This window comes from Grampus griseus (genome assembly GCF_964374135.1).
Source record: "Grampus griseus genome assembly, chromosome: 3".
NCBI lineage: Eukaryota > Metazoa > Chordata > Mammalia > Artiodactyla > Delphinidae > Grampus > Grampus griseus.
Genome location: NC_139019.1, coordinates 87101697 through 87127071, shown reverse-complemented (window position 1 = coordinate 87127071; position 25375 = coordinate 87101697). Strand labels below are relative to the sequence as shown.

The 25375-nt window shown below is 37.5% G+C and overlaps 1 protein-coding gene across 2 annotated transcripts in view; it reads left to right on the top strand.

Annotated features, from left to right (window-relative positions):
* The window catches only part of EFNA5 (ephrin A5), a gene marked incomplete at its 3' end in the record, with an annotated part of 275394 nt that overhangs the window by 35772 nt on the left and 214247 nt on the right, over window positions 1-25375 (top strand). The window lies entirely within an intron of this gene.

The window sequence follows — 25375 nt, the reverse complement described above, 5'->3', positions numbered from 1 at the left end:
AACTTAGTTTAAATAAATATTTTGAGACCCATGAATAGATTAGGAAAATATTTTCAAAGAATGTCATCAACAACCATATCGGAGATCTCTTATGGTGGATTAAAATGTTGTATAGACACAGTATTATTTTCATCCTAGGAGAGTGTTTATTTGAGACACATCCTCCCAATTTTCTGTTATAAGCTTGCTAACAAGAGGGGAAAGGATGGGAGAAGGAAATGTTCTCTGGCTAAAATTTGGTGAGATTTTATTTATATTTGAAGAGGAAGGTTGTGGAGCATCTGGTTAATTATAAATGCATAATTCATATATCTTGGTTAATTATGAAATCATAACTTATACAACTCAACAAGTGTTACAAAGATGGAGAGAAGAACAAAGGAGAGGGGGAAAGGATTCAGGAGAGGGGGATGAACAAGAAAGCAGAGAATAGTATGCTTAAAAAGAGGAGAAAAGTAGATAGTTGGCAGGATGGGGAATTGCAGGCGTAGTGAAGAGAGAGAGGAAAGCCAATATTTGCTAGTCTTGCTTACCTGCTGTATCTGTGTTTTTCCCTGCTGGAATTTTCCCCAAGTGGTAGAATTTGGGGTAGTCTTATAAGGTGCCAAGGCTTTTGTTGAAGGGCACAGTTCACAAATACGTGAGATGTTAGAGGAGAGACAGAAAAAAATAACCTGGAGAATAGAGGAGTGGAGAGCCAGTGAGAAAAAGACAAGGAGAGAAGAATGGAGTCAGACAAGGAGAGTGGAAGAAAGATGGCAAAAAAGACAAGGGAGAGAGAAAGAAAAGGGAAGAGAGAAAGAAAAGGAGGTGGGAGAGGAGAATTAAGGAGAGAGAAAGGGAGAGAAGAGAATGAGTTAGAGAAGCAGCCGGGTACCTCCCATCACCCTGTTTGCTCTTCCTTCTCTTACTCAGGTGCTGAGTTGGTGGTGGCTGGAAGGCTGTGCCATGGGGCCAGCACCTCTCCAAGGCCTCCTGGAGAACTTAGCGCAGGGGCCCCCTTTCAAGTGGCTGCTTCCTTGCTTCCTATAGAAACTGGCCCCATCCCGTGATGGGTGATGGAAATCAGAGTGATACCGAAGAAATTTCAAATAAATGCAAAACCTTCAAATACATGTGTTACTTGATGAAATCTGACCCCACGTAAAGACTCAAAAAGCCTTTCTGATAACTTTTGTTTTCCTCTTTTATTTTTCCCTAGGGGAAAATTAATACTTTGTGTTAAATCTTTTTAAATTGATAATGGCTAAAATATTTTGTATGATATTTAAGATACCTCTAATAAATTAGAGATAATTTAAGAGGATGTAAATAAATATTTATCTTCCATTTTCATTAGAAAAATATACATCTCTGCATCTCCAAATTATACTTCATTTGCATTAAAAAGTAGGTATAAAATAAACATTTGATAGCAGTTTTTTCATATCCATCAGTATTCTATAGGAAGAACTGTTCTTGTGTTTTCACATAAACTAGTAATTTTTTTGATGTCTAGGAAAGCTGTGTTTGCTCTGTGACTATTTACAGTTATACCCCTTTAGTTTTAGGATGGACAAAATTTATATATATACATATATATGTATATACATGTGTATGTCTGTATGTATATTCCATATATATGTGGAAAGTATAGAGCTTATATAAATTTTTAAATATAGGCTTATATTTTTCTCCCTGGCCTATTGTTTTAGATGCAGAATATTCAGAATTATTTGCTAATCATTTATTAATTGTTTAAGATAACTAAGTAGAATTTACTGAGTATTGCAATTTTTGATTGTAAACTGACACTTAAAATTTTACTTCTATTAAAATAATCGGTAACACATGCACATAGTAATTTTCAAATAGCACAAAAGCAGTTCAAAGGTACAGAATGAAAATGTCTCCTTTCTTACCCTTTTCCTTTTCACTAGAGGCAAATATGTGAGACTTTAAGAAAATCGTTTAAGATACCTAAAAACCACATTTTTGAGATAATATGCTAGCCCTTTTGCATTTATTTTCTGTATATGCAGAAAATAAAATAACTATGTGCAATGGCTTGTTCATCCTTCCTTCCTCTGTCTTTCTCACACAATTCGTTTTTCAATATTGTAATATTAATCAGGATTGATGTCGTTATCTTTCCCAGACCTCAAAAATACTACCCTCCTTTGTCCTAAATAAGGACTTGTCTTTTCAGAGACCTCAAAATACCAAGGGACAGCTTGAATGGGACTCACATCCATTTTATTTCAGCTTCATATTTCATCCTTGAGTTACATTGTAATTTTGTTTTCAGTTGCCATTACTCATTGTCAACATAATATTTAGTATTTATCAAGGGTTCTCTGGGTACCGTATGGTGTGGCATTTTCAATAATGTATAGAATAGCTGCTTTTCCAAACCATGAATAGGTTGTAGTCTAAGTAGGAAACAAAAAGAAATACTTTCAATATTATATATACCTAGTGACAAATTTTCATAATGAATGGATTTGGGAAAGTGGAGGAGGAGGTACTCAATTTATGCAAAGTATTTATTTTAGTTACTTTGTGTTTTGAGTTTCAGTTTCTATACTAATAGATTTTTGAGACTGTGTCTAACATGAACCTTCTAAAGTGCTACATTGTGAATAACTTAATAAACCTGTTAGTTTATTTTAAAAATTAAAGTCCTCTTGGTGCTGGCAATACACAGCATTTGATTCATGCAAGACTTCTTAAGAGGCAGCATGACATACTGGCTTCTTTTAGATTTTAGAGCATAAGCTCTAGAACTAATTATCTGCACTTAGTAGCTATGTAGTCATAGGCAAATTCTTTAACTTCTTGGTTCATCATTTTTTCCTATCTGTAAAATAGGGATGATAACAGTACGTACTTCACAGTGCTGTTTTACGCATGACATTGAGTTAGGATACATGAAGTGCTTCGTTCCGTGTATGGCACATTGTAAGAAATTAATAAGCATTAAGTTTTATTATTTATAGGTTATAGGTTACTGTGGATCTAACCTAGTTAATCTTGATGCTTTATTTTAATTTATTCTCATTGAGTGATGACATATTTTGAAACTAAGTATTGTATGGGTCTGAGAGTGAATATTAATGTATTTCATAATTGACAGTGAGCAGTGCTAATGAATAGGACTTATTCTCCTCTAGAAAAAAAAAACATGTTTGCAGCTTGTGTAAACATCATTTTGGTAATTGAAATTCATCATAATATAAAATACATGATTCAATAAATGAAACATTACATGTAAACATATATAAATGTATTTACAGCTGAGAATTGCTGCCTTATGACACAGAAACAATGGCTTAACGCTCTTAATGCTAATGTATTCTTATCTTAAGTAGCATGCTCAGTTGTTTTTGGTGTGTTGTAAATGACCAGGCACTATTTAATAAAGCCTTGGCTTGTATTCTGATGACGAAGAAGGCTGCTCTGGTACAGACATTTGCATGCAAAACACTCCTTTGTTGACAGCTCCTCAGGTGATAAAGTGGCTAATAACATTTATTGTTATATCTATGTGTAGAAAATGAATGTTTCATCCCCACTTGTTGGGAAGTAGAGAGACGAGAGCTCAAATCAATTCATCCAGGGACTCTAATATCCCTCTTTAGTAATATTTTTGTGTTAATTTCACCAAAATTAACAAATGGAAATAAATCACTTAAATATTATTATGACAAGAAGACTGAAAGGGGGTTGCACGTCATTTCTTTACTAGAAAAAAGCAACAGTTAATGAAGTAACAGGAATCATTATAGCGTATTTGATGATGCTGTGTAAAATCTAATATTAGCCATGAGGAAAGGCATCTCAGAACTGTTTACAAGTAAGGCAAGCTTGAGAGTGAGTACTGCAGCTTTGGTCTGGGGATGCAGGAGAAATGGTCTGGAGATGAGGCTGGGGGTTACAAATCCTTTCTATTCTTAATAAAGAACAGGGCTCAGGGCTGATTGTCAAGCAAATGTTGTTAAGAAATATTTTTCTCTTAAGTTAAAAAATCAAAACCAAATCCAAATCCCATTACACTGAAAGTAATGCTAAAACAGTCTGACTTTCATAAATGTGTTCTTTGAGGCTGCTTATAATGTATGTAACACCAGAGCGATGTTTTTCAGGGCTAAGCACATAATGTGGACTTTTGGTCCAGCAAAGCTGCTGTCCGCAGTATAGACGTCTCATTAGCAAATTTATAGAAAATATACTGTGTACTCTTCTGTTTTCTAGGATAAAGACTTGTGAATTTTAACTTGGTGGTTCTGCTTTTACTAAAGCCATTAACCATCATTTATACACAGTAACGCATTTTAATTGGACTAGGGCTTCTGTTTCATTCCAGGACCTATGTGCAGCCAGTGCTTATTACTTAAATAAAATTGCTAATCAATTCATAAGATCTTACTTCAATAATGAGTCATCATCCATCATGGTAGACCGAAAACAGGTTTGTGACGCTTGAATTTATCAGTTGTTTTCAGCTAGCAAAGAAATTGGCTTTCACTATGTCTGGCAACTATAGTATTGAGATATTCATTGAACGTATACTTAATCTTCTATACTGTAATTTAAGAAAACCAAGCTAACTATGTACAACTGAATTGCACATTTCATTAAAATTTGAAAATCATGGTAACAAGACAGGGATTTCTGAGTTATAATCAATAAGACTAATTTAATTTAGGGGTAGCTGAGGAGAAAGACGAAAATCAAGTACTGTAGTTTGAATTATGGAAAGTGTCACATTTAATTTCACAATTGGTTCTGCTGTGTTCGGGGATTTAGAATAATTTTATACCTTAACATTCAATCTTTATTTTACAGTGAATAAGCTAATTTTAGATGACTGTTCAACCTGTGTCTGCTTGCTATTATGGAATATTAGCTTTGGAATAATCTGGTAATTCTTACTTAACGCCAATTAATAAGGAATTAGAATTATAATTTTGGATGTAAACAGAGTGCTTCAAATTATCACGTGTTATGTAGTTTATATAAATTGGCATTAGTGACAGGAAAAGAATCAAGGCATGCAGCCTGATGATGATTTTTTTTCACTTGTCTTCGTTTTGCTTTGTACATATATGTTGGGAGAAATTGGCTAATTGTGAATTTAATGATCGTGCTAACTTATTGGTGGTTGCTAAATACAGAAATGTACATGAGCCAGTCTCAAAACACCTCACCTGTCAAATTAGAGTGTATGTCAGCTAAGCCACCTGAAGTCAAAGGAGCCAACTAAATTCACTAGATTGAATCAAACCACTGATTATTCAGGGGAAAAAAAAAGAGCTCCCTTGTTTATTAGCTCCAAGTAGAATTTTATATTTTTTTTTAAGTTTATTTATTTATTTTTGCCTGCATTGGGTCTTCCTTGCTGCACACTGGCTTCCTCTAGTTGCATCGAGCGGGGGCTGCTCTTTGTCGCGATGCACGGGCTCTAGGTGCGCGGGCTTCAGTAGTTGTGCAGGCTTAGTTGCTCCCCAGCATGTGAGATCTTCCCGGACCAGGGATCGAACCATGTCCCCTGCATTGGCAGGCGGATTCTTAACCACTGCGCCGCCAGGGAAGTCCTATTCTGAGTAGAATTTTAAAAATTAATTGCTGCAGTCTAACTTTAGAAGTTATTTTGGTGAGAGTTTTTCTTCTCTCAATTGATAAATCTCCCAGCCATATTGAGATGTTTGCATTTTGGGTTGTGTTAGGGCCAATCTTGTGCATATTAGATAGAAGCACAGAAAGTTTATGGAAACGTTAACATTAACCTGATAAAAATCACTGAAATTACTTTTGAACCGTTTGTCTTGACTGTATTAAGTAGTTGGCAAGTGACTGTTTATGTGTAACATATAATCTTTGTGAAAGCCATATTTTTTCCCTTAAATAATGTTATTCATGAAAGGAAATTTTAAAGGTAAACAATGAATCCCTTGTATAAAGCAGCCACTGATTTTGCGGAGACTCTCATGTATGTTGTTCCGTATGCATAAGAATAAAGTTAATTAGCTAAGCTTACTTATGACTTTGGTAGGGTCATTTTCAAACGACTGCTCTTTGGGGGTGAAGTTAATCCCATGACTTAATTTTCATATGGGAAAAATATTTCTGCTGCAGAAATTCACCATCCAGTTGCTGAAGTTTACGGAGAGAGTCTTTACAGTCAACGAAGTTAGTAAAAGTGATATGTGGAATTTGACAAAGAAATAAAGATACCTGTGCTGGGACTTTGGGGCCACATGTCTAGAAGGAGGGGAAGAAAGCAGTCTTTAAAGCTAAGCTTAAACTAAATAAGTGACCTACTTTGTAGTAGTAAAAATTATGCTCTCAGCAAAATTATTGTATTATACTTAACGCACTGATAGTTAAAACTTTGGAATTTTATTACATCTGCAGTCATAGTATATTTCAGTCATAGAATGAAAATCATGAAAGTTGCATAATGTCCCTGGTTATCTGGTAGGGTGGTTTTAAGGAAAATATGTGGAGGGTGTTTCTTATGTAGGTGGGAATGCTAAACTTCGACCGTGACTTTTGTTGTTATAACTTAGTCTGTGGTCACTGTCAAGTTAGCATTCCCTTTTAATTATAGCAATAACTGTTGTGCTGATTTTGCCTACTTAGGATGAAGGCCTTGACAAAATTAGGGTAGCTGTTTGCGGTAGTGTAAAATCCAGTTACGCAGGATAATGGCCTGTTTTACAACCGATCCCGTAGATGTTTCTGGAGCAAAAGAAACACCATTTTAAAGATGTGATTCGGATAAAGTAGGGGACTCTCTCACTTGATATTGGAAAAAATTTCTACATTTTTGGTTTCCTTTTATTGATGTTCTTTGGAATTTGGAAAGGAGGTAAGTTGGAAACAATACCACCCTGTTCAAAGAAATGAATTTTTAACATCCTGTAAGACTTTACCGAAAACTTCTTCCCTGTCATTTTTGAGTGGCTGGAAAAAGAATTAGCACATCCTTAGGATCATAAAGGATTTCTCTGCCTTCGTAATTTATGGCATTGACAGAGTAGTGAAGTGCTTTTTTTGTAAGACTGCCACAACTGCCTCCCCCCACTTAACAAATGTTTTTGCAAGTAATAAGGCAAAATTACAAACGATAAATTATTGTAGTGGTGGCTGTTCACTAGCCTGCCCACCCATTCATGCTGTATAGTCCTTCATGGAAAGTTATGTTTAATGCCATGTAATGAGTCCTTAGAACTGGTGTGCTGTCAGACACTTTGATGGGCTGTTAAATTTACAAATGTTCTCGGGCTATAAATTATCATTAAACATTAGGAAAGAAAGAGATGAGTTTTTCTATGCATTTCACATGATTTATTTAAACTTCTAAACCGGGAAGCTGAAAAGAGGTGAGGATTTGGTGCTTCTGTTCACGTTTTGGAATTTAATCAGAACCTGGTACACTTCTGGATCTAGATCAGAGAGAAGTTTACATGGAAACAAATGTAAACCTGTGTTAAATAGATCTACATAATGGATAAAGGAAAGTGATTTTCCGTTAGGCCCATTGTTGAGCAAATCGTAGGACCCAAGAAGTAAGGTTAATTCCTGGTTATTCCCAGGAGATGGATCTTAAATATTACCAGTTATCCTTTTCCTCCTCCATGCTGCCCACCATCTCACTGCTCATTAGCACGTTCGCTGGCACCCCTAGAAGAAATCAAATCTAGTAAAACTCATTTGCAGAGAGGCATACCCTGTGGTGGTTAGGAGAACTCCCTTGGATTTAGTTAGTTCTGGGCTTGTATACTAACCTATGAGACTCTTAAGTCAATTACTCAAACTCAGTAAACCTCAGTTTTCCAGGAAGTAAAAATGAAATGATAATATTGACATCAGAGTGTTGTTATGGAGATTGAGTCAGAAAATGAGTGTGAAATGATTTACAAGGAGCCTACATAATGGCATAATGGAATATTCAAAAAGTGGTAGCCGTTATTATTGTTTTATATTAGTTATGCCATTTTAAAAAATTTACGTGTAGATGATTTACAATGTTAGTTTCAGGTGTACAACATAGTAACTCAATATTTTTATAGATTATACTCCATTTAAAGTTATAATAAAATAATGACTGTGCTGTACCGTATATCCTTGTAGCTTATTTATTTTATACATAGTGGTTTGTATCTCTTAATCTACTTATGCCATTTTTGCAGAAGTCTTGATGGACTATGAGCTGCATAATATAGTGAGATGATAATGTTGTGTTTAAATCACAGTTTTTTTAACCCTTGCTTCACATATTTAGTCACCTGGGGAGTGACTAAATACGCCTACCCAAACACCATGTGTTGGTCTCAACCCAGATAATTAAATCAAGGTATTTGAGGGTGAGGCATGGATATTTTAAAAAAAACAAAACAAACAAAATGAAATATAACTTTCTAGGTGATTCTGTGCAGCTAAGGGCTGCAGCCAAATTGCTAAGAACCCTTGCTGTTGCTTAGGATGTGGCATGTGTCCTCGTGGCTTACCGTGGCTGCTAAAGCTCCAGTCATCAGATTTACTTTCTAGGCACCAGGATAGAAAAAAGAATGAAGAGGAACATGTCCCCCTACTCTAAGAAGTCCCATACATATACTTCTGCTTTGTCACAGTTGTCATTACATAATCACCTATCTGCAAGGGGCCTGTAAAATGAAGTGGATTTTTTTTTTTCCCCTTCCAGAAAGCCATGCATTCAGTTAAAAATTGGGAGATACAGGAATTCATTAGAAGTTCTGGAAACTGAATCTCAAATCAAGGGAAAGTCAAGTATATGAGGAGGGCATTATCTCCTATCTAAATGCCTCAGTCTCCAACACCAAACTCTCTTCACTCTAAAAACAGCTCATCTAAAACCAGATTTACATTAACTTGTTCTTCCTTCTGTATTCATATCAACTCAAATCTACCAAAATTGTACCTGTGACCTCCTCCTCTCCTTCCTCTTTCTTCCCCATTTAATAATGATGATAATAGATTTTAGTTTAATCCTCATTTAATTCTCATAGCAAACCAACGAATTAGGTATTATTCTTATTTTAACAGATGAGAAAACAGAATGGAAAGTAAGTCCATCATGGCCAGGCAGCTCAGAGGGGTGCAGCTAGGAGATTGTTTGGTCCTGCCAACTCCAAAACACATTACCTAGACCTCTGTGCTCTTTGGCTTCCTACATATAATCACCTATTAAATTTGGTTGACTTGACCTTAACCAGGCCACATTTAGTTGGATTCTTTTGGTTGAGAAGATTAAAATAGGAAGTCTTGGCATTAATGTTTCTTTTTTCCTTGAATCAGGCGCCCATCCCAAGTGTGGTGAATGACCTCTTCTGGGTAGTGAGTGGCTCAACCCTGCTTCCTGGGACAAGGACCCTTGTCAGTGGCACCAGGGCTGGAAGCGGAAGCTGGTTGAGCACAGAACTGCATCTCCCAACTCTGGACCCTCCTGGTAGCTTCTTGACGTCTCTCTGTCCTTACTCCTGTCCCCCAATCCATTTTCTGCTAGATTTTTCTGCTAAAGTTATCTTTTGTCAGGTCTATCTGGCTAACTTATCTGGTTACATTTCAAGAACATGTATGTGATCACATGTTTTTGTTTTTGTTTTTGTTTTTTTGTTATTGTTGCTCCTGTGTGTTTTATTGTGGTATCATTGGCATATAACATTATATTAGTTTCAGGTGTACAACATAATGATTTGATTTTCTATATATTGCAAAATGATCATGACAATAAGTCTAGTTAACATTTGTCACCACACATAGTTACAAAATTTTTTTCCTTGCGATGAGAACTTTTAAGATCTACTCTCTTAGCAACTTTCAAATATACAGTACAGTATTAACTATAGTCATCATGCTGTACATTACATCCCCTGGACTTATTTAATCTTATTACTGGAAGCTTATTCCTTTTGATCACTTTCACCCATTTTGCCTACCCCCCTCCCCTTGCCTCTGGCAACCACTGAGTATCATGAGCTCATTCTTTTTTCTTTTGATCCCACATATAAGTGAGATTATATGGTATTTGTCTTTCTCTGTCTGATTAATTTCACTTAGCATAATGCCCTCAAGGTCCACTCATGTAGTTGCAAATGGCAAGATTTCCTTCTTTTTTATGGCTGAATAATATCCCATTGTATATAGATAGATAGATACACAGACAGATAGATAGATAGGCATAGTACATATTCATTTAACCTTTTCTTTTTTCATTCTTTCATAGATGGACACTTAGGCTGTTTCCCTATCTTAGCTATTGTAAATAATGCTGCTGTGAGCATGGAGGACCACATCTTTCTTTTGCTTAAAAACCTTTGATTGCTCCACATTTCCCAGAGGATGACTCTTTGCCTCCTGGGCCCACCTTCTCATATTAATCTTTACCATTGCCCTCTCACGCACTGTTTTCTATTCTAGACATACCAAATTCCCTTCCCTTCCCTTAAAGTTCCATGCTTTCTTATGCCCTTTCACAGATTTGGTGATCCAAATCTGAAATATTCTTTTCTCTCTTCTCCACCTTATTGGTTCCTGTTCTTCCTTCAATTCCCAGGCCACATTAGTTATTCCTGCTTCTATGCATCTGAAGCTTTACACACAAAACTCTATTATTGTGCTAATTATTTTACGTTGTACTTATTTGCCTTTCTCCTTCCTTCCTCCCTCCCTTCTTTCCTTTCTTTCATTCTTTTTTTTGCCTGTATAAGTTAATAGTAGGCACTTTCCAAGTATTCCTACTTCCCCTGGACTCTGTTTCCTTCATTAAACATGGTAGTGGGCACATAGTTCATGCTCAATAAATGTTTACTGAACAATACATATCCTAAAATGACTAATTCTTGGGAAATGATGAAATAAGAGCCTTTTGCAGCAATGTCTTAAATTACATTGTGTTACATTTGCCTAATATAGTGAAAAAATACATTTGACTTTGCCCCTTTGAAAAGGAAAACGATTGTGAAGCCATACTGAAAATACAGGACCCATATTAAGTCAGAATATGTATTTTTTTTAAGTATCTCTTTTTATTGACTTGGTACATCTAGTTTGGGAGACAGTATCTATAGATTTAGTCAATAAAGAAATGGTTTTTAACTTTAACATTCATAAATGTGTAAATGCATGATCAGTTTAAAGTAAGTAATTTAGAGTATTTGGTAATTTACGGTACAAATATTGACAGATGGCTGCTGAATTGGTGGTGAAAGTAAATGAAACGTGGCTATAGCACATTCAGGAGTTGCCCGAATGTGGGGATCTTGTTTTTGTTTTTTTAGAAAATGAGAGATGCCAAGTGTTAACAAAGATTGTGTCAGTATTCTTTATTGTTGCAGATTTGTGCAACATCATTTATAAGTGAAAATCAGATGAAGGTTGACAGCACTGGAGTTGTTAGATTACGTGGAGGGAATGTGTCTAAATAAGGCAGCCTGCGTCTCCTCTCTGAGAAGCTCACTGGGGTTTGCGATTGTCAGAGTGCAGTGCTCCTGCAGACATCTACAGCCATTTAGTGCCCTCGGGCTGATTTCTTTTGGAGATCTATTTACAAATGGGAAATTGGAGAAGTCAGAATTTTGTAGCCAGAGGTAGAAAAATGGGTCTTGGCTCTGTGTAGTGCCTTTTGGAGAACAGATTAAGCTGTTTCTTCTTTTATTTGTAGAATATGATTGCATCTGGGGCGTAGATGGTGATGATGAAAGACAGAGGAAAGTCCAGCTCATGGAGAAATCAGAGAGGAGCCTGATATAGATTAGAATTTGCTAACTTGTGTGTTAATTTGATTTTGTTTTTCTTAATTGGCCAAGGCAAAGGCCTGGCAAGGTAAGATGACATGCAGGGTCCAGTAGAGGCATGTCATGTAATACATTCAGATAAGTCTTGGTTTCTTAACATTTTTGCTCGATGCCGTTGGCCCATTAACTCATTTGACACATATTTATAGAGGCACCCAATTGGTGCGAGGCTTGGTGGGAAAATGAAGAGAAATGAAGCTGGGCCCATCCCTTGAGGAGGGGGTAGGATGGTTTTCCTAAGCAGAAATACTGAAAGAAACCTTAATCCTTTTTATCTTAGTGGACGTTTTCCAAGTTTTATGTTTCATTAATTAGGCAGTCAGGCATTTTATAACATTTTTGTCAGAGACTCAAGTGATATGTCACACATTTTCCCTTGTTACGTGTATTTCTCCAAAATAGCAGACCAAAGTGGTTTTCTCCCTCCTCATTCTAATGTGGACTCTGAACCTTTGGTGTGCTGAAATTGTCAGGAAAACTGTGCCTATCCTGTCATCGCCAAACCTGACATTTCTGAAGATCATGCCAAATGTATTTTCTGACATATTTCAGTTGATTCAAGCTGAAAGAGACTTCTTATCTTTTGATTTGTCAGTCTGCTGGCCTGAGGAAGATGGCTGCAGTCCCTGGGAATCATGTGACATGCAGAAGCTGAATCACTGTTTTCAAGTGCTGTCAATTAGTGTTTCGAAACGGAGGGGAAAAAACAGTGCATGAGAATGTCACAAGTTCATATAATGAATTTTGTTTATAATGAATTTCACGCTCACACATTTCCTTACCAATAGCAAGTAACTGAAATACATCAAGATTTTATCATCGAATTAGCACTGAAAGCTCTAAATTTTCCTTCTATGGCCTTACCTGTTCAAGAGAGGCAGAGGAGAATTGTTGGCAGGACTAAACATGAAATGTTTGGATTGCATACATATTATTCACATAAAGATATTGTGCCTAGAATGGGCTTGGTAATGGTAGGAGCCCAGCAAATCTGTTTGATGAGTGAGTGGAGGGTTGTAGATAGTGTGCTTGGGATATCCTTTTTTTTTGCTTCTTGAAATGCATGCATTTTAATCTAAATATTTCATATGTCCACTTGTTTTTAAGTGGATATCTTTCTGTATGGAAAAAAATTAAGCTGTACCGTGTTTTCACTTCTATTTGCATTTCACCATGGCCCCAGCGGAGCACTGCAGTGTTCATCCCGCCTTATATATCTTACCCTTCTACCGTAGAAGGTAGGAAAGAAGAATGGTACTTATTTTAGTAGTGGTTTTCAATTCTTCTTATTTACTTTTGAACAAATGCAAACTCTTTGGGACAAACTTGTCTTTTAGTATGAGGTTTTTTCTTTCTACTTACTTCTTTGGCCTCCTGTTATTGTAAGGTCTAAAGTTACAGACAACAGCTGGGCAAGTTGTGAGCATAGGGCGCTGGTGATGTTGCTGGAGGTTTAGCCTGCTTCTCAGATTAGGAGGTAAACTTCTAGAACAAAAACCTATTTTACTGATTTTAACATCTGTGCCCAGTTTCTGGTGCAGTGACCAGCATCTGGTTGGTATTAAATGAATCTGTTTCTCGAATGGAACCTGAACCTTAATATTTGAAGGAGTAAAGAACACTGCTCTAGTTCCATTTTCTCCTATACTTGGAGACTGTGTAGGTGTGTGCGTGTGAGAGAGAGATGGTCACCTTTCTTATGGATTGAAATGTATAGGTAAGGTAGGATAGAAAGTAGCCTTACCAGCTGAGTCTGGGTTGATTTTCCCTGGGTTAAAGCTGGAGAGATGCAAAAGCCTTTAGATTTGGCTCTTGAAAGTACATTAATGGTGGGTCATAGTTTCTTCCAGAAGACCACTGATGTGCCCGCTGCCCTTGGATGTGAAGACAGGCAGAGGGGTGGAAATTGACCCCCTAATTAGCTCCCGCAAGAGAATGAAAATGTTACGTCTGGCTGTTCTCAGATGTAGTCAAAAGTACCCAAAGTCATCTAAATTAATATTTGGATTTTTTAAAAATCTAAATTGTGCTTGTTGAATAAAAAGGATTGGCTCCTAAAAGTTTCTTAGTGGCACTTTCTAAGACACCACAACTTGAAATGAATATAGTGGATCTTGATGTAAAGGAGGCTTTATTGGTGCAACTGACTGCTCAACATGTTTAGATGTTTCTTACTTGGCGCCGTACTTTCTATTAGCAACTGAAACACGGCTCTTCCCTTTCTTGCTTTTTTTTTCTTTTTTAACATATAGAAGCATGGGAGCTTTTTTACTTTTTATTTTTTTAAGAGAGTGTTTGTGGACATATATATCTCCTTCACTGAATTAGCTCTCAGTTACCCATATGTGGTTTATTCAGCCTTGGGAATTATCTGCAGAAATTTGTCAAATCCCAGGCTGCTCTCTGCTCTCATTTGTATGAGTTATGTTAGTGTCATGAGTGTGTGCTGCGGTAGAGCAGCCTAAACCAAGCAAAGCTGGGGAGGCAAATCAACCCATCCCCTCTGTATCATATTCTAAGGCAAAATAGTCATCATTTTTGTCAATCTTTTGCGCTTTGAAATCATTCTACCCATTATTAGCATTGTTGACTATGAATTATATACACTCTGATTAAAGATAAATATAAATATAAAACCACATAATATAAAATCTTATAATTCACCTTAATTCGCCAAACTTTCTTAGTGAAATTAAATCCTTTTGACTTGATCAAAGGTGCTACATGGGAAGATTTGATTGAACTTGGGTTATTGGTTTCAATATAATGCTTATTAAATCTAAATACAGTTTCTCTAATTACCTCTCAAACCCCTTACTTAAATAAAATACTAGATCCTGAAGTGATGTATAATTTGAAGAATAATTTACAAATGGATTTTTTTTGGGGGGGAAATTAACCATCTTTGGGCTTTAATCACGCACTCTCTTTTTCTTTGTAAATAAGATAAAGTGGGTCTAATTTCTGACCTATTCAGTGTAAAACATGGCTTTTGGCCTAACTGGGGAAAAGAAAAGATAGAAGAGACACCCCTCCTTGTGCTGATTATATCTCCAACTGACTGAGGTTTCTGATCATGGGATAGAACAGTTATTAGTCAGATTTTAAGAGAAGCCAGCTTTTAGAGTGCAAGATAATTTTTTTTTTTTTTTTTTTTTTTTGGTCTGCTCTCTAGAAACCAGAGAGGAAAGGATGCATAATGGGATGCTGTACTTGTGCATTTCAGCAAAGATCTAATCTTTTTGAATTCATTGCTTGTGAGTTATTATTTCTAATCACACGCTTGATTGACTCCAGCTAAATGACTGTCTGACTGCAAAGGCAGGGGTGTTAAATCCAAAACCATAAGTGCGCATTTTAACTGAAAATAGGGATCATCACAGAATGCCTTCTCAATCAGTAGTGCCTGACACCCTCCCCCCGCAACGTATTTTTAAATAGAAATCCTCTCGAATACTCATGTATGAACAGAGCATCACAGAGCATGATTGAGCTCCAAGAGAGAAGATTGAAACCCTGGAGGGGATATCAAAATGATAAAAACTGAGGCTCCATTGGTGCCACAATGAGTGTAGTTAATATGCCACTTTAGTCTGACAAGCCAGTCAGGTGCTCCTTAAAATTTGAGATTACCTTGTCATTTTAAAGATTTTTTTTTTTTTTAAAAAGTGGAAGTAAGAGAGGTTAGTGGTAATATTTTTTAGAAACAGAACTTGACCATTTTCCACAATGCTTTTTGGATGAAAATCTAGTAGATACCTGTTTTTTTTTTTTTTTTTTTGGTTGTTTACATAAGTGTTTTCCAACATCAAAACATTGTGGCCCCTGAATAATTTGTTTTCATTCGAAATAGAACAAGATAAAGTGAAATCCCATGTAGAAAAAGAAAACAGCAATGAAATCTGAGCTTTCAGATTTCTCTCCACATAGGGCTTTTGTTTGTATCACTCATTTTAAAAAGTTAGAGTTGTTTGAACATTTAAATACACTGTTCGTAATGTTATAACTTCCTGATAAGGTTTGTTGATTACATTGCTGGGATTTTTGCCTTTCTTGATTTAATATCATACCAATATTCAACAGTTGTGTCTGGATTTTTGAGACAGAATATTTGCACAATTTGGAACCTAACAGGAAATCCATTTGAATGTATCTGCCTGGCTCTCCTGAAAGCTGAAATAGCCATTGGTCTTTACTGGAGAAAAGAGCCTTATCTAGAGTCAGCTGCAGGTGCTCAGAGATTGTATGTGTGTTGCCTTCAAAATCAGGCAGAGTTATAAATGGACTCATGATAAATCGTCTGAACACCTTTCTGCCTGGGAGAAGGCCAGTGAAACTTAAGTGTTTTCATGCATGACTAGCTTATTTATTTTTACTAGTATATTTCAGTGGCAATTTAAAAATAATTACAGATTTTACATTAGATGATAATTTGTATATGATTTAAGATTCTTTAAAACACTACCTGATTTTATGAAACTGCTTGAAATTTAAATACTGTCAGCACCAAGTTAATATGTCAAATATTCAGTGTTTTATAGTTTAAAGATAAAACTTTATTTCATTTCAGCATCGCAAAGCTTCCTTCTGGAAGACCCATCCGGTAGTATCTCATGCCTAGGGGGGAAACTGAAGTTGCTATGAACCAGTTCCAGCAGGAAGCATTATCTGCGTAATTAGCACAGCGAAGATACTGTGGGGGACTTGGATTATGTGTGTAAACTATACAGGGTGTGAGAGTTGGGTGTTAATCTTTTTATGAAGGTCATTGAATGGTGAGTAGGAACAGGTGCTAGGACGACTATGAGTTCTCTAAGGATCAAAAGGTTAGATAAACTGCTTTTAGGATTTATGCAGGGTAGTGATTTTCATGTCAGTTTAATTACCCCTATGTTTTACAAGACTGTCAATCAGGATGCCTAAAAATCTTAAGGAATTGGAGGCCCTGAAAATTTTTGAGGTCTTTTCTGATTGGGTTTATTTGATAATCATTCTTTTCATGATGACCTTAGTTGAAATGAAGAGTTGTTAGAACTACAAGGCCTACTTTAGTGTCAGAAAAAGATTTAATCAGAAGTCTATCATCCAGTGAGAAAAATGCCTTTCATTCTCTTTTCATTTATTTGAAATTACTTAGTGATTCAGGAATCTCTTATTGGGGTCATTACTTTGATTTTTAACTTAGCAATGTAACTCTTGAAGTACTTTATGTAAATGATTTCCTTCAAGGTGCACTGTGTTTAAAAAGCTATCAATCAGTTGAAAATTGTTTTTAATTTATTTCACTCTAGAAGCACGATCTGTCAGGAAGAAATAGAGAACAGAAGTTCATACAGCAAGGGTCATGCTGTGCCATCCAGTCACCAATTTATAGCAGATTTTCAGTGTTTTCTTCCTTTTTAGGAAACTTGAAACATCTTGAAGATTATGTTTATTTTAACTTGGTGGTAGTAATTACACTGGTCACATTATAGTTAATAACTTGCATGTAATTTCTTCAACCCCAAAGGCATGAAAATAAAAAGAAACTTACATTATATGAAAAAATACCCTCAGCAATTTTTCCAGGCCTGTTACTTTTATAAAACACTTGAGATTTTATTTTATTAGTGTAAGACACTTAGAAATGAGTAACTAGCAAATAAACTTAGTGATATAATTTAAGTTTATATTGTTTAGTTAATAAAAGGAACAAAATCACAGCCTTTCCCAAGGTTTACCTTCATCTTTCTTTTTTTTTATTGCAAAAGAAAATGGTTAAAGTTATAGGGTTTCATGTCTTTTAGTAAATTATCTTTAGTTTTTTGGGTTACTTTAAGTGTTTCTAGATGATGAAGCAAAATTTTGTGGCTTTTGCCAAAGCAATGAGTCTTTCAGAAATTTTATTTGGAAACAGTTTGTTTTATTCCCTGTTTTGCTACTGAGTTTGTATGTCTAGAAGGTTATTTCCTTTAACTTTTATTCATCTAAGAGGATTCTGGGATCTTACTGCAGATTTTACAGTCTGGTAAACACAAAATGTATTCTCATAGTGGCTCTCTTCCGTTCTCAGCAGTTCATTAAGTAGGCTTCCCCTGTATTAATAAAGTGACTGACAGGAATATCACAACTGGGGCCTTTTTGTTGGAGAGCTGCTCACAGCTTTGTTCCAGATCTTCACTGTGCGTTGCAATGAGTGCTTCTCTTTGCATCTATATCCTGATTAAACAAAGAGCATGCTCTCCTTGATAACTTTTTAATGCTAATTCTGTGTGGACCTCAACAGTTACCAGTTAGGTTTAGGGTCCAATCAAGGTAAATATTTTGGATGAGCTTTTATTTTTTTAAATATTGTTTCAAATTCTATTTTGAAAAGAGAATTTTCACTTTCTGGGCTGATTTTTTGCTTGCTTGAGTTATTGATGATTGCATGTTCTAAAACATACAGGCTTTCCTGGTTGTAAGAGTCCAGAATTCATAGTTAAGATGGCCTTATTAGACATTCCTCAATGATTCATGTATTTTCCTGATTCTGTACAATTTCATTAAGTCATTATAATACAACTCATTATAAATGTCATGGAAGTTATAACTAATCAAGTTTCATGTTTATTAGTACAATTTACTTCCGAAGAAACATCAGAAATGAATAAGAGAAATACAGTTCTAGTCTAGGAACCTGAAATATTTTCATGTAGGTGTTTATATATAACATAAGCCATAGCAAAAAATAGCTTGAAGTTCTCTACTGGATGATGATATTTGATAAATGTAAATTTTATGTTAAAATTCTTGGTTAATTTCTGAGAAGACTAGATACATGTGAAGGATATCTGTTAATCATCCCTAACTCCCCACTTCCTATCCTATGCTAATGTCAGGTTAGTATGTTGTCAGAATTGTTGTGTCACTGGGTGCAGAAGCAGTTACCCATTCGGTTTCTTTAAATGAAATCTAGCAGAGAAAATGATTTGAAATGACTGCTCCTTGCACATTCATTCATTCCTTGGTTGTTACTGCAGTGCTTTTTGTTACTAATCAGGTCAAGGATGTGGGTTCAGCCTGCATTAAACTAACTAGTTTAATTCCTGGATTTCCAAGGCTAAAAATGCCTGTCTTGCTCACTCACCAGTATTCATCTTTGGAACTAATGAAAGATCGGTTTGACTACAGCAGCACAAACCCATATCCTCTCTGGAAAAAAAAAAAAAAAAAAAGCAAGCTTATGCTCTTTGTCTTTCATATTCATATATCTGCAATTAGAACCTAGAATTCTTAAAGAAAAAAAAAAACTAAAAGAAATAACCTTCCAGACATATGTGCCTGTCAATGAAATAGAATAAAGAAAATCTAATATATTTGTGTACAAAATGTGAATGTTCATTGATGTAACCTCAGCCTCCTTTTTCTGCACCGAGGGCCAAGCTTAAGTCAAGACTTGAGCAGATCATTTTCTTGTCTTCTATGGAATTTTTACAGCCTTACATTTTTGTAGGTAATGTGTGATTTTATGTAGCAAAAAAGCATATGCTGACGACTCAGTATTTGGTTCATTGTGGGTTAAGATATCTACTAACATTTCATTTGTACTTGGATTGAATTTAAGACTATTTTAAACATTGTCTTTTGCGATATGATTTTTGTAGCTTTTCCTTAAACTATGGCGTTTCCAGCTCGCTTTTTATGTCATTATTTTTGTCTGTGCACTCTGGCCTCATATGTGTGGTGGAGTGATAAAGCTGTGTTGCTAGGCAGAGTTCTGCCAGGCAGTTCATGCTGGGCTTCATATCTGTCATTGCCCCACTTTCATGTTTCTATGAGGATGGAAATGAGTTGAGACAGAATATCATTGGGAATCGGCACATAGTTAAGTGCCCAGGTCTCCTGATTCTCCATTGAGTCATCATGAATGTCTCTGAAGAGCGCCAGTGGTATTCTTGGCACGCGAGGCTCAGCGGGAATAACACTGAAATAGCAAAGATCGAAACCTTCGTTGCTAGAATATTCTCTGCTTGCTCTATGACCTTTTTGGTCTCCTGCCTTTGAATATGTGCCTATGCCTTGGTGCTGCTACAGGAAGATCAGGGCTGCCATAAAAAGTGCCGGGGGGAAGGCAGGAAAGATGTGAATAAAATGAGCAGTGGGTGACATGATAGTATTAATTTTTTTCAGTGTTCGTGGAATTTATATCAGAAACATGGGACTTTGACATCATGTGCATTGAAAAAGAATCAAAAGATAATTCTCATTTTTCAATAGCAAAATTTAAGAAAGGATTACAGAAAGAGACACTTTTGTGATGATTCAATGATAGCATGACAGTTCTATAAACGTTGGGGTTGGCCCTAAATAATTTGCCTTCATAAAGACAAAGTAGCGTGTTACATCTTAGTAGTTGACAAAAATAACTGATCATTTGCTTTTTCACATAAAGTGTTTGGCTGTATGTATCTGTAAATTAACAAGATCTTGCAACTGAATGTGTTTATTAGGCTTTTCAAAATGTCTGCCAGGCTTTGGAACCTCAGAAAGGGAGGCGGGTGCTGCATGAGGCTGGTCTGCTCAGCGTTTCTCTGTAAATGCTCCTCTCATGATATGCCTGAAAACCTTCAATATTATAATAATGCTAATAAAAATGGAAAACTCTGAATTCTTTATAGATGCATAAAGAAGTGTAATTTCTCTGTGACCTGAATAACTCTTCGAATCGCTGCTGTGGCCCTTTGAAAGAAGGCGGCTCTACTATACTGCTTTGTGTTCCTTTGAACATTTTGCTATCTGACTATTTTAAGGACAGAAATAATAGAAGAGAATTTAACTCAGGGTTATACTTTGAAGGACAGGTGGGATTCCCTCCCACCCGCCGCCCTGCAGTTTTTCCCCCTTCCCGGTCTATTGAACAGTGCTACCTAGCCCGGCTTCTTAAATGAGAGGTGATCTTGTTGATGAATAAAATTAAATGATAATACAGTTTTTCACTTTTTCAGACTCTCCCACCTTTCAGTTTTGTCCCTCTGAGAATCGTAAATTGGATTTGTTATCGCGACCTTTCAAGAGGCACCGCTCAGTCATCCTATTTTAATCGTTGGCCTTCAGGTGCTGGAGTGGAAGACAGAGGGCGGTATATTTGGAGGCCTGTGGCCTTGGGAAGCAAAGCCACTCGGGGAAATAATCTAACAGTGATCCACTCTCTCTGCTGAACACGGTCGATGGAGTGGTCGGGGGACGCAAGGCGAGGCGTCTGCAGTAATACAGCCTCTGAGTCCCAGACAGGCTGGGGTGACTTTGCTTCCCCCCGCTTTGCATGGATCGGCATCTGGGGGGCTTGCTGCGCTCTAAGCCCTCTTCTGCTTAGGAGTTATTTTTCTCATTTTGACGTGGATCTCCTACTCCTGCCACTAATGTTAATAACCAGGGGAGAAAGATCAAAGGAGGCCAGGGAAGAGGGGAGGAGGGGAGGGGGGCAGCCTGGGCTGGCTTGGCAGACAGTTAGTTTTAATGACCACTTTTATAGGTAATTTTAGTAATGACAGATTTCGGTTGTTGCTTAAATGAATGGAAATTATTGATAGTAAATTTTCATTGTTTTTGTTTCTTTGTGGGATACCGAAGGCTGGCATAAAAACCATACAAAGTCATATAAATGGTAACAACCAAGCCCATTGTATTAGAAATTTAGAAAGCCCACCCTTTTAATTACACTGTGTCATTTTAGTTGGTCTCCTTCCAATTTCCTTCTTACTTAATTTAACAGCCTCTTGATTATTTGAGATTTCTTTTATGAATTATTGTAGCTGCATATAGATGTGTATGGAATATGTAAAATCCGTGTTTCCCAAGAAGAAATATTACACCCAGGATTCACTGTGAAGAAGCCCAGGAAGTTTTGTGGTGCCCATTTATTGAGCATCTCGCAATTAGAGAGCACTGTTTAGGGTTAATTTAAAAAGCCTAAATTAAAGCCTTCCAAATTCTAGTTAAGTGATCTTTTGGCTGGGTATTTGGACATTGACAGAGACTGAAATCTTCACTGATCTTCCGGAATCAGCCAAGCCCGGCGCGGGCTGCCCGTGGCCATCGAGAGCGCCCTTGCGGACAAGGGGGGAGGCTGTGGCCGCGGGACGGGCTCCGCTGCCCTTTGTGGAAGGGGAGCCCGCCTGAGTGTGGCTGTGTCTCGCCCAGCAAAGGGGTAACGCCCAGCCATGAGGTTGGAGTTGCTTCCCTTCCCACTCCTCTGCCGAGAGCTGGGTCCTGCTTGCCACCGGCCAGGCTGGGCCTCGGAGCCTCCATCTCAGGCCCCAGGGAGCCCCTCTCTCCAGACCCCAGGACACCTCTGCTCGTGGCTGCCTGGCACAGTGTCATGCAGGGGACAAAGAGAACATCGTGCAGAGGACACGTTCAGCTGAAATAGCCAGGCGGAAAGACCTGCCTGCGTGCGCCGTAACGTTTGAAAGTATGTCTGCATGAGCGAGAGGGGAGCCGGGGGTTTGAACGGTGTATTTCTACTGTGAATGAGGCTTAACATTTTAAATTGTGTATGAGGCTGTGAGTCACAGCCTGGGAGTCTGGCTTTGTTTTGTCGCATCATTGACTAGATCGAGTCTCCTAGTAAGTACAGTTGCTCAAGCGGGGTACAGAGTGAATCCCAGAACCGGTTAGGAGGTGCCCAGGCATTTGGGGACCGAGATGAGAAGTATGTATCCTGAGTGGCAGACAAGACATCTAGACGCCGGCATCGGACATTTAGTTTCGGAAGCCCTTGCTTCAGTTCAAGTGACATGTTTCTATATTACACGTACAGCTCCTGCTTCAGAATTAACTGCAGCAGCAGTGATGTACACATTGCCAGCCCTCTTCAGGCGAGAACTGGGTCTGTGTTCCTTTTGGCTTTGCTGAATGCCATTTTCCTTGTATGGTGCTGAATTTTAAAAACGTAGGGAAATTTGTGAGCAGATGGATAGTAGCTGGCTTAGTCTTCCAGGGTCTGACAGCTTTTCTGCATTTTAGTGTGAAGGAGGCTTTGGGAGAGTATGATGGAGGGGTGGTAGGGAGATGGGAGACGTTGAGAGATGAATAGGTATGTCTGGTCCAGGTCTGTTCTTAGGTATCGGCCATACATGGTAAGAAAGGTGAGGCCCTTTTTGACATTGAAGATTTATTTATATTTTACTTTCTTCTCTCCCGTGTCCCCACCCTGACTCTTCTCCTCCCCTGCACAAACTTTTTGAGAAGTGAAGAAGAAAAAGAAGATGAACTTTTGAACTTTCAGCTGAAAAGATGCAAGTTCAGCTACCAAATATCATAGTCTCTGTCATGATGAGTATTGATTTTAAATGTCACAACAGGTTATTTTTTATTCTTTTGTAATATAGGTTAGTAAAACCTGAGATCCATGGGGGAAAAAAATCATGAGTTTTAAAAGTTTGTACATTAAATGACCAGAAAGTAAAATAGACACTATTGTGTTAAAACAGTTTTTTTAAGATATTGATTAACTGGGCTCAAACTTCACTGCAGATGTTTGGAGATGGAGAAGAAGTGAGTGCAGTGCCATCCCCAGAAGAGAGAGGGTTAGCCCGCTCACTGTGTTATGTAAGTGTGTGTGTCTATCCTTCCCTCCGTCCCGAGGGTCAGAGGAGATCACAAGCCTCCCCCATTTTTCATCTTAATGTGTTGAAATATGTTATTAGTCCTAGTAGTCTGGTTCAGAAATGTTTCTATTTGCACTAGTGGATGATCTCTTTTAGGACATAAACTTTATATTGGCTTTCACTGCTCTGGGAAATTTTTAACATTTTAAACATAGCTTTAAAACTCAAGGCTAGGGACTTCCCTGGTGGTCCAGTGGTTGAGAATCCGTCTTGCAATGCAGGGGACGCTGGTTCGATTCCTGGTTGGGGAACTAAGATCCCACATACTGCAGGGTAACTAAGCCTGCGTGCTGCAACAAAAAGATCCTGCACGCTGCAGCTAAGACCTGACGCAGCCAATCAATCAATCAATCAATATAAAAACAAAAAAACTCAAGGCTAGTAACAGGATGACTATATTTATAGTTTTGTTTCAAGTTGATAATCTATTGCCAATATAGTTACAGTATATTAGATCTCATTACCTTGACGAAAGGTTAGAAAAGCAAAGAAAACATCAATCTACTAAAGATATGAGAACACAGATTTATGAAAGAAGAGGTAAGAAGTACTTAAATAAGAAACTGGCACTGGAAAAAATTTGGGGACTTTTCCCAGCATCAGCAACCCCCAGGAGATACTCTTTCCTATTCATCGACCTGCAAAGTCTGTATTTAAAGGATACTAAAGTACGTTGTGCTTGGGGAGAGGGGAAGAGGTGGGAACTAATATTTATAAAGTGCTTACTCTTGCTCTGCTGGGTTATTATTTGGTAGCCCTATGAGCCAGGAATTATCATCTTGATTTTATGGAAGGGGAAACTAAAGTTTTGAAAATATTATGTAACGTGCCAAAGTCCTACAGCCACTATGTAGTTCAGGTAAAAATTCTGCCATATCACATTACTAGCCGTGTGTGTATGTGTTGTACCTGCATGTGTGTGTCTACAATTGGGAAAGAGTAGCAGGGGCTGAAGTATCAAAGCAATTAAAAATAAAACAGGAAGATGATAGATGGATGGATGAGAGGGCGGGAGGAAGGAATAAAAGTTTCCCTCTGTGAATCAAAGGGATTCATTTACTCATTTACCCAGTGGGAAGAGAAGCTATTTTAAGAGTTAAGACCAACACTGTTCCAGTCTGTTCTTTATTCTGCATTAACGCTTTAGGTGTAAGCAAGCCCTAGGAGCCAGGAAAAGTCAATTTCGATGGATGTTCATTATGACACAGAGCTTGGGAAAGTAAAAGGATTTTTTAAAAAAGTAAAATGTGACTTCATTGCATTAATTTGTTGCAACAGCTATTTTCTGAGCATGCGACAGTGTTAGATGTGCTGTACTTGAGTAGCTGGAGCATTGGGTAGAGGGCTTGCTTGTCGTGCTGCATTGATTTGGAGCATGTGGGCTGTGTTGTTTACTATTCGCAAGTGTAGTCTCCTGCTCTTGTCTCTGTTTTTCATCACCTTCTCACGTTGAAGTGACCTGAGTGATATTATATAGGAAACAGGAATTTTATTAAAATAGGAGTGATACTCCATCCCCTAGAAAACCATTTTATTCAGTGCCAAGAGAAATAGAAATACTTTCCTCCCCCCACTCCACTTCCTCTCAGTTCCCCATATTGGCTTAACAAGGAGGAAAGAAAGCCCGTTATTGAGGACAATATTGAAGGAAAGAGAGGTCAGGGCAGGCAAGGGAAAGGGAGGTTCTTGTAAGAACAATACCTTCTCTGTGTTATTTTAAATAGTATGTGACATTAATTCTCAGTTAAAGCTGAAAATCAAAGCCTCTTGAAATATGTATGGATCATCAGAACCACTTTTGCACCCAAGAAAGGAGAGAGGCGCTGGCAATGAGCCATATTGAAATCTTGGGTTGAGAGTTTGAAGGTGGAGTTGGGGGAGGGGAGGGCAGAGGTCACAACAGCAACAGGATGTACCATTTGCCGACTGGTAGGTCAGCCTTAA